Source organism: Protobothrops mucrosquamatus, unplaced genomic scaffold (genome assembly GCF_001527695.2).
Source record: "Protobothrops mucrosquamatus isolate PMUCROS unplaced genomic scaffold, P.Mucros_1.0 scaffold406, whole genome shotgun sequence".
In the NCBI taxonomy this organism is placed as follows: domain Eukaryota; kingdom Metazoa; phylum Chordata; class Lepidosauria; order Squamata; family Viperidae; genus Protobothrops; species Protobothrops mucrosquamatus.
In genome coordinates, this window is record NW_015386736.1 from 209376 (window position 1) to 223662 (window position 14287).

Below are 14287 nucleotides of genomic sequence, written 5' to 3' on the forward strand. Positions count from 1 at the left end.
GCTTTATTGATGTGGAACTCGGTGTTTTGGCTTGACTGATGGTGTGATAGCATTTGTGTTATGCATTGTGTTGTGGTAATTCCGGAGGTTACATTGGGAAACCAAGCAATGTGTCAGTGTGAGTATGCATAACCATGAAAAGCTTAACTTCAGTAATACTTCCCTGCTCAGTTACTGGTAGGTGCATTACAGGCCAGCTTTATATAAAGATAGGTATGCTTAAACTAAGTGAAACTGAGGTTTCTAGCTAAGACAATTTTATGTTTATGTACCCTTACAAATTACAAACCATGTTTCAAGATGGTTCTAGATGTCTTTTCTTGCCCAATTATGGGCAAGATTTGTTCCTCCCAGCATGACTGCTTTTAATGTAGGTTTCCAACAAATTGTTTAACCCCCTATAAGAAACCCAAAGTAGGTGTTGTGTGAGCAGCCAATGAGAGGGAAGTTAGATGTTTCTGCATTTTTCTGTGAACAGCAGTGCTTTTTTTGTAAAAAAAAAAAAAAAAAAGGTGCCGGAACTCACACACGTTATACAACCCGCCTTGTCCACCCTACAAGGTTCCATCCAAAAAAGATGCCGGAACTCCGTTCTGGGCGTTCTATGACAAAAAAAGCCCTGGTGAACAGTATAGTAAATTGTCACATTTGTAAGATAAGGAGCTATATGAATCATTTAATTACCAGCAAATAAATTAGTTCTATATATTTGGATCCTTAAACAAAGTACTTCAATACTCACATTCCTCCTCCCGTTAAAAGAAATCTGGTGAGTGATTAGTTTTTGCTACTTTGCCAAAGCAATTAAGAAGCATCTAATGACAATGCATTGTTTGAAAGAAAACATCCAGCCCCATTCCTGCCTCCACTCAAGGTAGAACACACTGAAAACCACCCTGCTTTGTACCCAGTAGCCATATCTAATTGATGACAATAATAAAAAAAATCTCTTTTCCCATTGATAACAAGTAAATTTACAAGTTACATGTTAGGGTTCCTCTTGTTAAAAACTCTTTATCAATCAGTATAACGATTATTGCCTTACTTTTTATCTCAGCAACTTATATATGGACTGGAGGCATAAGTTCCTATTATGATTATTCCTCAGGAAAATGAATATTTCTGACAGTATTTATTGTATAATTTTTCTCAGGCTTGTTTCTCTTGAAGAAATTAACTGTGGCTTAAGACAGCAAAACTGATTAGAGCTTTAGTTTGTAGGAGTAAGGTTTATGACCCTCTTGTGGCTTATTTTCTCTATTAAAATTTCTATCAGGCTCTTTTTTTTCACTTCAGTGTGCCTTTTATTTTGTTTTATTTTATTAGAATGCTTTAGGCAAAGACAAAAATTGTAGGCCACCCTGCAACCTATGCAGAGAAAAAAATGTTGGTAGTGAGGACATCATTTGTCCACAACTAATCTTTTCACTGAACTTCTCTAATCAGTTTTAAGGAGCTTTCCTTGGCAGTTTTTAGCTGCTTTTTGAAAAACAAAACAAATTTTAAAGAATGGTAACTGATAGGTCCACATGCTTTCTACTTTATAACACAATTTATTCATAATAAAATTTGATTTATCAACCACCAAGGGAATAATTATATTCCCACTGCAATCATACTTTTTAGGGCCAAAATACTAAGCTTGATATTTATGTCACATAAATTTGTACTTATAAAGTTGTACAAAAATGGAAATAATTCAATTCAATATTGCATTCCCTTGCTGCATTTCAAGTGTAAACTTAAGGCTAGAGCTATGTTGTGTATCAATAGAAACCTGCATGGGGATTTTCCAATTGAAGTATTAAATAAATTTATTTGTTTCATATTGATCTCTATCCTAGTTAATCCTTGTCTATGAATTTGACTCATGGGGAAAAAATCATGGCCTCATCCTTAACTTATTGTAGATTTTCAGTTCAATCACCGGGAACACTAGAGAATGAGAGGGCCTTACAAGAGAGTAAGCAATGTATCTTGGATCTAGACTTATAGAAAAACAGGAACAGAAGTTCTGATCACTGTCATTTTGGCATTTGGAATAAGCCTTTATCTACTCTTAAATATTTATATAACATTATCTCCATTCCTAACAGAAGAGCTTATACTGTTCCCAGGCTTAATGCTTTGCTATCAAGAAACCAGAAGAAAGGTATAGCAACATTCCCTTACAGAAACAAATCTGCTCTTGGATGAAGTGTGGGACTGAATCAGCAACACATATTCTGCTAAGCTGTCCATTATGCTATTCATGGTACTCTGAACTGATATCACTAACAATTTCTCCAACTGTATCATGAAAGTGAATACATCTGTCCCTATTTTTTTCTTTCAGGTCTCCAATGTTGTACTTATTACCACTGTACCTCAATCCATTCACCTTGCTGCTGGTTATCTTCTCTCTTTCCTTCTACCTTTTTCAACATTAAAACTTCTTTAGGAAGCTGAATCATCACATAATGCAGTGATGGCGAACCTTTTAGAGACTGAGTGCCCAAACTGCAACCCAAAACCCACTTAGGTAATGTCGGGTGCCAGGTGGGCGTGGCCATTGTGTGGGTGTGGCTCATTGTGTCGGCGTGGCTTCGGTGATAATGGCAGACTGGGTGGGACTAAAAAGTTCAATCAATCAATTCCAACTTTGCGAGATCTTTTTTTCCCCGCGAGAAGTTGAAATTGATTGATTGAACCTTTTTTTTTTTGCACACGGCGGCAGAGGCCTAAAGTGAAAAGGTTTTATAAAACCCAGCTGAAGGCCTAGGACTGGGGTGATGGTGCACGTGCCCACAGAGAGGGCTCTGCGTGCCACCTGTGGCACGCGTGCCATAGGTTCGCCACCATGGACATAATGTATCTAAAGTAGGATAATTTGAGCCTGGTCATTTGTGTCTCAGTGAGAACTCTGGGATGATTTGTTTGATGGTCCATGTCTTTGTTCTCTGTCCAGAGCATTCACAAAAGTCTTCACCAAAGCTAAAGTTTCAAAGCATCAATCCCCTTCCTATCCTGCTTATTCAAAGTTCAATACTACTCAGGCACAATTGCTTCTAATGAAATTTAGCTATAGCTAAGTTCTGGTGATTCCATGTCAAAATACAGTTAGCTGCATTTTCTCTTAATAGTTTATTAGACGTTTGTTGCTTAATGTTTTGCACAAAATGTTGTTCTGTATGACCATGAATAAAATGTGATCCTTGATCCACATACCTTTGTAACTAACGCGTGTAGCAGAAAAAGTGGTGCTGGGTGATGGCTATATATTTCAAAGACATTTATTGTTCACAGCTGACCTTTTAAAAAAAATGTTTTACCAAGAGTTCTCTTATCAGTTTTTAAGAAATTGTCTTTTGAAGTGCGCAACTGATTTTTTAAAAATAAGTAAAAAAAAAAGAATGAAAAGAATACTAAATGGTGATTCATCCTATTTTTCACTTAACATGTAAGATAATTTACCATAACAAACTCTGAGAAACAAACTATGCAATGATGGAAAAGGCAAAGATATTGGAATTTTCAAAAGGCAGTTCATTTTTGGATTATTTCCAAAAGACTGGTTTTTAAAAAGAGGCTGGAATTCCATCTATGTGGAAAGTTCTCCTTTCAGTTCAAATCCTGGTAACTAAATGAATATGTTCTTGTAGTTATCTTAGCTTGCCATTAATTTCTTCCATGATGTCTTTTTTTCAGCTTCCCAATTTATCATTCTATATGTTCTGGTGGTCTCTCATCTTGTTCTCTTCGGATGCTGCTATAAGTATTGGATTATTGGCTTGGTCTACAGAATTTAAAGCATACTAACCTGGGTCACACAATATCTTCTAAGGATTGACCTTCTCTCTTTTACTTCACTCCAAGTCACTTCTTTTGATTCCTGGGAACTTCAGCATGTCAAATATATGCCTATATGCAGCAGTGATGCTAGATTTGGGCCATCAGACATCAGTCCAGACCTCTCAGGTTCAGGGCCATACTTATAATAATAACAGTAGCAAATGTCCTGTGTTGTACTCATTGGCATCCATAACAAGGCATTACCATTTCAAAAACAAAACAAAAGATAGGTGTCATGACATTATCTTGCAAATGGCACAATTGTATAATTACACAATGACAGTGGACACATGTACTCAAGTCACATCATTTGCCCCCCTTGGCCCCCAACAGATATCCATGTTTGTTCCTTCCCCTAGACACTCTCTGAAGAAATGAAGGTGCTGTATAGCATCATCCCTACTATGATCTCCACTTTTTAGAAAGAGAAAGAAATAAGATTGTGCCACTATCCAGCAAAGCAGGATGGGAGGAAAGAGGGGGAAGCAGAATGAGCAGGAGAGGAGAGAAGGAGAAATAGTAACAGGAGTAAGGATTGACAGAGGGAAAATGGAAGGGTGGAGTGCCCAAAAGGATATGTGAAGAAGACATCTAATCCAGAACCCCACTACCACCACCCCCTGGCTTTCTGACCACATCTACATATCTGTGCCTGACCCTTTCTTTTAGCTAGAAGAGAAAGTGAACAATTTGTATTTTATCCTTCTTCATCTGGAAACATGTAATGATACTTTGGTCAGGTTCAATATTTTCCCAAGTAACTCTTCTTGAAGAAATTCATAATGACATTATGCATAGGCTTAGTTTAAGTAACTGTTGGACTATATAAGGTCCATGTTAGAATTGATACACATAATGTCAGCAAATTAGCAGGCAAAAGATACCAACCTAGCAGATAATGAAATGTCCAGTTATTCATCCCCACTCCAGTGAAAAAGTATTACTACTTACTTGTCTATAAATAAATGATCTTGGGGAATTCTTAGACCTTTCCTTTCCTTTCCTTTCCTTTCCTTTCCTTTCCTTTCCTTTCCTTTCCTTTCCTTTCCTTTCCTTTCCTTTCCTTTCCTTTCCTTTCCTTTTCCTTTCCTTTCCTTTCCTTTCCTCTCCCTCTCCCTCTCCCTCTTCCCTCTCCTTGATTCCTTTAATCATATATTGTCATTACATGTATGGGACTACTCTGATTTGTTTTAAAAATATCAGTTGCATTATAAATATTTTAAATTTTAAACTGTATTGAGTAATCTACAGTTTTTCCATTGACAAGAATGATTATTAAAAACCACAGCATTTCCTTGGGGACTTGTTTCCCAGGCCTCAGTTTACAACTTTTTCAGATTGACTAAACATTCTATTTTAACCTTTTTTTTCAAAATAAAACAATGAATTTAAAAAGGAATCTCTGCAACTAAGCTGTGCCGTACAAATCACTGGGATAATTTTTCTGTCCTTTTTCTTCCTACTTCCTCAGAACCTATTTTTAGCATTCTTCTTTGCAAAAAACAGAACAACAGGAAATGCCTTAAATAATAAATGTGTACATTCATTATTAAGGAATCAATCCCGTCAAAATCAGAATATGTTTAGGGACATAGATCCAATCAGTATGAATGTAACTGAGGGTCTAGATTTGGGAAATATGATCATCCAAATGATGAGGATAAATGTTTGAATAGGGCTAAAATAAAAGAAATTATACCCCAATTAGATGGATTAGCAGACAAACACTTCCTCTCCTATTTCAGTTGAATGATTTATCATATATTTTTCACATCACTGGATGCCCTGAAACATATAAAATAAGTAGTAAAATGTGGGAACATTCTTTAGTTGACCTATATCTTTGCCTTGAATTCCTGAAGCCGCTGTTCTCTTTATTATAGTATAAGTCTCCAGCTATTAAAGAGGGACCTAAAACTAAGACTTAGGTGCATCCTACAATGGAATCTGCCAGCATTCCTCATGAAATAAACATTTTTGGTCGCTGTCAGTCTAGGGAGTCTGTTTTAGATATTTAGATAACATACTTAACAAAGCATCAGAGAAAAGGTAAGCAATGGTTCATATTGTGTTTTCATTACATATAGAAAGACTGCCTTCTGCTAGTAAACTAGAACTAAACTCTAAGACATTAGCTTGCTGCCAAGAAATTGCCTCATGTAGTTTTCCTACAGAAACATAAAGATAGAAATGATATCTTGTGTATAAAGTGATTTTGGGTGTTAGAGAATCGACAAACTTATTTTAACCTCAATTTTCTTAAAACATTTCTTTGATTATCAAAGGAAAGTCATGAATAACAACTGTGACATTGAAATATATACTCAGAGAAAATCTTGCCAAGTGTTAATTATTCAGGATTTTTTCTCCTAGAGCATTTTTGTCTATGACAGTTTGCTGTTACTATTCTGTTGTTTTAGAGTTAGGATAAAAAGATAGGATTTTTTTAAAAAAAAATAAAGTAGCCTGAACTAGTTCAGAAATTTCTTGAATATCTTTGAACAATTATTACCAAGTTTGTTGAGACAATAGAATACTGTATTTCCCCCAAAGTAAGATCTACCCACAAAATAAGCCCTAGCTTGATTTTTGGACATGGGCCTAATATAAGTCGTACCCCCAAAATAAGCCCTAGTTTTGAGGTGAGGCACACACCTAAAAATCAAGCTAGGGCAGGGGTGGGGGGCGGAGCTGCCCCACATGCCCAGTACCCACTTACCTTGCAGCCAGGCCTCTCCTCGCCGGCCCACTTCTTCTGCAGCGTCCCCAGGCCTTTCCGGAAGGCCAACGCAGCCGAGAACCGAGCTATGGATTCAATCCATAGCTTGGTTCTCAGCTGCAGAGATCTTCTGGAAAGGCCTTTGACTGTGAAATGCAAGCCAGAGCTCCATTCTGAGCTGCAGAATGAAGCTGCTCCTTCGGCTGCAGAAAAAGTGGGTTGGCTGGCTGGGGCTATTGGTGCTGGAGGTGAGTGGAAGACACCCCCAGAAAATAGGGCCTGGTGCCTCTTTTGGAGGAAAAAAAAATAAGACTGAGTCTTATTTTCGAGGAAACACAGTATGTGGCTGTACTGTACTCCTTAGAGGAAAATGTATACTTAAATATCATGTTAATGCTGTATGGCAAGTTTACACTCTGGTTACCTAGTAGTCAGTAGGCAGAGGGCTTATTTTGGAAAGTTGGACACAAATATTCTTTGTCTCGTGATTTTGATGTAGTTCCAGATGCCAAATTGTTAACTATATGACAAAGAGGCAGGAAAAATAGACAGTTATTGTCCATCTTTCTAGTGTAGCCTATGTAAGTTACAGATATTACTATTTCATTCATTCCTTTAGCTCTTAAAATGTCTATGCAGTGTCCAAGTATTGTAAAAGGCATTGCTTCCAACAAAAAGGGGGTATCCAATGAAATTAAACCTCTTTGGCTCCCCATGAAATGTCTCTCTACATAAAGAACACACAGTGATATTCTGAACCATTCCATGTTATTGCTGCTACTGCTACTGTGCCAATGCAGGAAAGATATGAGCTGGGTTTTGATCCCCATTTTGTGGTAGCTAGGGAATAAAGTATCTGTAAATTGGTAGGAGTACACTTCCAAAGAGCTGATGGATTCCTGGCTGCCCTCCAGTTTTGACACTAAGACTACTTGATGGCTGACACTGTGAGATTTGCCAAGTGAACCAAAATCATGAGTTCCCGTTAATACGGATGAAAATAAGTCTTTACAAGACAGAGTCTTTCAAAACACTGTGTGTGGCATTCTGAAAAAGGCTATCCACTGAAGTGTTCAAAAATATGTCACTTTTAGGAACCATACTGTTAGGCATCCTTGAAAAGCAGCTCTGAAAACCGACAATATTGGTATCTTCCAAATCAACACTGTTTGCTATCTGAGGCAGTTTTACCAGGCTAGGTTTGCAAACAACAGTCCAATTCAGGCATTTACCAAGAGTCAATTATTTCATTATCTCATTTGACTGTGTGATAGAGAAAACAATATACTCTAAATCTCTCTGTTTTGTCCACAATGTAGTGCAAGGGAAGAACAGTCTATGTAGAAGGTGGTGATACACACCGAACCACAGATTGTATGATTCTTCTCCCTCAAAAAAAGGGACTATGCAAATTTGGCTTTTGTATATGTGTGTTGGGATGGACCCTTGCCTCATATATTATTATTTCTGTTGAAGAATATAATATAAAGCCAGTGGAAATTTTAGCATCAGAGCCACTGAAAATTCACAGTAAGGTTCACAAAAGATTAGCTGGGTATAGCAGAGAGCAAGATAAAAGGTGGATTCTACTTAATTAGCTTTCTAAGGAACCAGCCCCATCCGTCGCCTCCTCTCAGTAATTTTTGAATGCTGAATTTGCTTGTTTTTCCTCTCTTTTCATCCCTGTTTCCTCCCACCCTCTTTTTTTTTTCCTCCCAAAGACTTGTTTATGGTTGTTAACTAGCAAAAAGAAAAACAATATACAAATATATGAAGCTGAATCAACAATTTCAGTATAGTTAGGAGAAATTCACACAAAGAATTTTGACTAAAAACAATATTAAAAACCGAGTGCTGTAATATGCTGCAAAAGAGGTAAGAGATTAAGATTAACAACCAGTGTAGTATGAATTATAAAATGGTACCATAAAATTTGACAAATAAAGCAATGAAATCATCCAGATAGAATTTGAGGATTCTAAACTTCACTTATAATTCCCTGTCCAAGGCAAAAAGATAGAGTAACTGAGATGGCAGGTATACCCCAACAGATAAAACTACAATGGGTCACTAAATAGCTAAGAGTTAATGGTTGAAACTTGGCCATTTCTGACTCTCCAGGTTCAATTGCTCTTTTCCTTTGCCTGATTTTGCCTTCTGCCATGCAAAGCCTGGCAACTCTTTTTTTTCCTATGTCTTGAATTGTAATCCTTCAGACAAAGATCGTTATTATGGGTCTTCTGAAAGCTGTTCTTGTAACCATTTTGGCCCAAGGATGTGATTTTTAAAGCATCTTTTAAACACACAATACTTTCATAATTTCCCAGCTCTCATAGTTTATTGTCTCTTATTCATAATGATCCAACTTCATATTTGATTAAAACTAAACCATTATTACTCAATGCAGCTTGGGATTGTTTATGAAAGAATTCAAAAGGTGCACATGAGAAAAAAATAAAATTATTGCTATCATTTCTTACGAAATTCTTTCATTGGAAACATTTGTATCACACCTGGCACCTGAAGGTGGCTTTCAGAAGATTGCTAGGGATGGGATTTATTTCCTAGGTTTCCTGCTGCCCTACTGCTTGTGTTATTTGAGTAGGATTTTTTTAAAAAAATAATTTTCTATCTATGATGACAATCTGCTCTATTTATAAAAGTATACTTAGCCTGTAAATCTGCATCTGGCAGTTGTTTCATGCAGGCAGCCATCTTGCCTTTCTGGGGCAAAAGTTCATTGTGCTTATCGCTGATCTTCCTTGGGTAATCCCTGCTCATATTTTCAAGCATTTTTGCCACTGTCATAACAAAAATCGTATAAATACACAATCTTATCTTTTGCTAAAGCTCTTTAGTTAGGGAGCAAAGAACTTAACCTCCTTTCCATCTAGTGAAAGAAGATCAGTGTAACATTTTTTTTTGTGAATCCTTAAATTAGCTTGGTCCTTCAGATGCATGAGATAAGACAACTATTATCAGCTTTACACATCCCAATAGATCCCATCCAGCCCGCCAGAGATCTAACATCTAATATCTAATCTCACTGTTTTTCTCACTTGCTAATACCTGAAGTCAGCTGTTCCTTCTCAATATCCAAAAGCATACTGAACTAAAAAAAAAAGTTTACTTTCTGAAAATGCTAGGGAAATGTTTGCATGAAGCTAAATAACAGAATTGTTCTGTACAACAGTGCCATTATTGAAGATAAACCTGCCATCTAAAAGTGTCAGTAAAAAACAACATCATACAATGTCATCAGAGAGAAATACAGTAAGGAATTCTTTGCATATAAAATAGGAGGTGCAGATTTTAAAGAATACTGCAGTCTTTGGAAGTAAATTAAGGATCACGCTATCAAACAAACATTGACATTCTATAGATACTTATTTAGAAGTGAAGCCCACTGAGTTCAGTGGGAATAATGAAAGGAAAATGGGCCTAGGACTGTAACTGCAAGCTTTGTGCAGCTTAGTGTTGTCCCAAACTGACTTTGAACACAAATACAAACTTTGGCTTTTTTCTTAGCAAAGAAATCTCTTTAAAAGGAGTGATTTGGAGCCAGATGTGTATGTGTGTACATACTCATGTGAGAGTGGGTTTATATGTGTGTGGATTGGCAAATACTTTCCCAAGCATAATCTGATTTACATTATTACTAATTTGCATAATGTACATATAGGACTGCCCAGATTGAGAGAACTAAAATAAGCTAACCATATCCCTATGTCTTCTTACTTGGTTCTCAGGAGATGGAAATGCCTCGTGATGTTTGAACTTGGTTGAAATTAGATTCTACCACCCAATGGAAAAACATCTTCAAACCACTGTGGGCGTCTATAGTTTCAGACAGATTTTGGGAGCTCAAATTTCTTCAGATTTTGTGCATGGGAAGATTGCTGTGGGCCTGCCCTGTGCCAAAGCTCTCCAGGCAAAGTGTCCATTCCATTACTCCTGGAGGTATTTGGTGTGTGCACGCAAGAGTGCTAGTAAAGAACTAACCACTAATTCTTCCTTTATCAACACTTATCAATAACCTTGTTGTTAACACTTGCAAGGAGGAATGAATAATGGGTGGACTAATGGGGCAGATACAGAGATTTAATATATGAAGATGTGTTTTGTGCTTTTCCGCCCCTAAGACAACATGTTCTTCTAAGCTGCTACCTGTGCCAAGTACAATCATCCTGCAATAAGACTGAGCAAATGCCAGAGTAAAACAGGCCATGTGGCTTTCTGATATTGGCTGAATGCCATCCAGAAATTATCAAGTTCTGAAAATCTTGGGCTGCTAATTAAAAGGGACCACTCTGTAAGAGCTGCTTGGCTCAGGACAGAAGCTCAATTGTGTGTTGCATCATTCTGGCCGGTCAGACTTAACCCCAACTTGGCCCTTCACTGTATTGTATAAAATGCTGTGTTGAAGAGAGGAGCAGAGGAGACTGAAAATCCCATTTCTAGCAATGCAGCTTTCATCCTCTATACAGTATAACGAAGTCATAAGTTACAGAAAGAGCTATTCTTGAACTTTTATCATAGGAGACATTTTACACTGCTGTGTTTTGCATGTAAACTTCGCTTTTCCTCTTGTCAGTTTAATTTTTTTTTCAGTTTCAGGTTTTACCCACAGTGCTGTTTTGACTTGGTTTTTTGTGATTGTTTGTGGATATGCTAGGTAGGTATATTTCTCTCATTGAATTATGTTTTGAAATCAGCATGTAAAAAGTTATGATGAGGAAGAGCAAGAGGCAAAATGAGGCTCCTCTTTATTTTGAGGATACTTCTGGAGACATAATATTTCTCTGTGTTGGAAACAGTCACTGTGTCCTTCTCATGTTCCTCTTACTGCAACATGAACTGATGTAACATTTTTAGGCCATGTGCTCATGACATGTACTTCATACCTAGACCACAATGGGAGCAGCTGAAAGTCATATTCACCAGTTTTAAACTATCATTTTTCCTCAACTTCTGGTATATATATATTTGCTGTATCTTGCTGATGTGGTCAGGGATGGGGTCTATACATCTACTGTAATGTGAATAAGTCCCCCTGATACTGGGACTTGCCCTGTAAGGTTGTTCCTTCTTGGAACCCAGAAGAAATCAGCAGCATCTCTCTATTGCTTTCTTTGTTTTCTACCTCTGCAATGCCTGATTGCTCTTTTGCAGAGCACATGTCAATCCTAATCAAGTACTCTTATAAAAACAATTTTAATCACTTCTTTGAAATAGACATATGTGGGTTTTTTTGCAGCAAGGATTTAATAGGCCCTAAAGGTGTTTAAATGTTGGGTTCATGGTGCATTTTGAATTTAATTGTTATTTAATTACCAAGCTAGGTAACATCACCATTGCAGGGGAGAGTGGAATTTCCTTCCCATTGATATAGTAGTGGCTTGATAGGGTGTGACTTCCTCCTTGATTAGAGTTTAATTTCTTCCCTTATTGGTTGTTTGATGACGTTTTCTGCCTGTTTGGGTATGGGCTGCTGGAGGCGATGTGGCCTAAGCCATGTGTTTCCTTCCTAGGCTTTTGACTGTAACTTTTACATGTTATTTATATGCAGTTTACCTCTACGTGTCTACTAATGGCTGATTTGTCTGAATACCAACTTCAAGGAATTTATTAGCATTTTTGGATTTTTGGATTTGTCTTGATCTAAAAGGTTAACAATTTCCCAATTGAAATTGTCAAAATGCATGACAAAAACCCAAACTCAACCACAATTTCCCAATTGAAATTGTGCTTGAGTTTGCATTTTTGTCATGCATTTTGACAAAATGCCACTTGGAATTTATGAATGCAATCTGATAGTTCTTCTGCCAATCTGCCCTACAAGGTAGCTGTTATAGTCCTTATATGAATTGTATCTTCATTTTCTCTTTTTTTGCCTAAAATGCTTTGGAGGGATTTTGTTGATTTACATGCTACAATGATGCCATATAATTCTAGTTGTCTGTAAATATTTTTATTGTACACAAGCATTATCTTTCCATGGCTTGTAAGGGTTGTGTTGCAGTGATTATGTGATCAGCCATTTTTATCAAAGTTTTTGTGGGTATTTGTTCCACTGGAAGATTTTATATAAGTTGTTTAATTTGAATAAATCAAGCAAGTATGCAGTACTATTTCAGATCAGAATCTAAATGTAGGGGATGCTGGTTAAATATAAGAACCTGGACTTAGAAACTGATGGACATCAAATAATAAATTAACAAAGATTTTTTTCTTAGAACTAAAGTATTTATGGATATCAAATTGTGAGAACTGGAAAAACTAGCCCAGAATTTTAACAGTATTGCAAACAACACTAATGAAACTGAAGATTATTAAACAAATATAATTGTTGAAGAACAATATCAAATTATATTAACTTCTGGGAGAAAAAAAGGATGATGAAAGACATGAAAATGAGCAAAAGAATGATGAACATCAGCTCACTGGCATCTAGAATTGAAAGGAAAAATTTACCCTAAATGTACAGAAAAATACTATCTTGGCACTGTTAAAGAAGTTTAAAAGCTTCATGACTATTTCAAAGAAAATTAAAGATATGAGTGTAGTATGAATGAACTGTAGACAAAATCAGCAGTTTTGAACAGACCAGCATTTGTTTTCTAAAGCATTACTGAGAAAGAGTAAAAAAGATGCTCATCCTGATAAAGATGGAACATTAAAATTTTGGACATCTGGAATGATCCGAAAGAACATAAAGATGCAACATGAATACAAGATACTGGAAAAACAATGGCTTGGTCAAAAATGGATGATACAGCTATAACTTTAGAAATGATTTTAAAGCAAGCAGACAATTTAAAGAATGCACCATGAAAAGATGATGTACCTAAATTTTGGCTTACAGTGTTATCACTCCCCGTGAAAGAATGGCTAATCAATTTAATGAAATATAAAGTGGAAATGCTGAAGAATGGATGACAATTAAAAGTAGTAGAACAAACTCTGATTTTATGCATGGTGACGGCAGCAAGCTTGCTCTATGCACAAAAGGGGAAGGATGCCTCGATTTCCTACAAAAGCTGATGGAATTAGCAGGGATGGCTCAATTGACTGTGCTGATAAAAGAAAAGAACATAAGTACTTTTGTTTCTACTTGGAAACCGCTTCTGGAGTTTGTGCTTGAGGTGGAAAAAAATGATATTATGATTTTGGGTTTTACCAATTAGACTGATTTGCCGATACAGAAATGGCTAGTGCACACTATTATAGAAATGTAAAAAGTTGAGATTTGATTTTAATGTCAGATTTTACTGCAACAGAGAGAGTCGGAAGTCAATGCCTTTTGTTTCTTCCCCTCCCTTTCTTCACACATATTTTGTTTTTCCTTTCTCTGCTGTTGTCCCCTACTATTTGCTTTTGTATTTTCACATTTTATGTTATAAATGAATAAATGAATACTAATAAAAAAGTAGTAGAACAAGCAATTACTTGCCAATTACTTCCTTGCCAACTATGTTCAAATTTCTAATTAGCATATTCAAATTTTAAAAATGTATCCGCTTGAACAAGAAGATCACAGCTGAAATTCATGATAAATAAAAAAATCAATTATTGATTTTTAAAAAATTCCAAGTAAAGCCAACTTACACATGGTTTGGATTAATTATTAAAAGGTGTTTGATTCTCTTTCACATAGTTGTATACAGAAATGTGTGGAAATATTTGGCATCTAGAATGTTATAAAAGCAGCTATGAAAAAATTAAAAACAGTTTTGA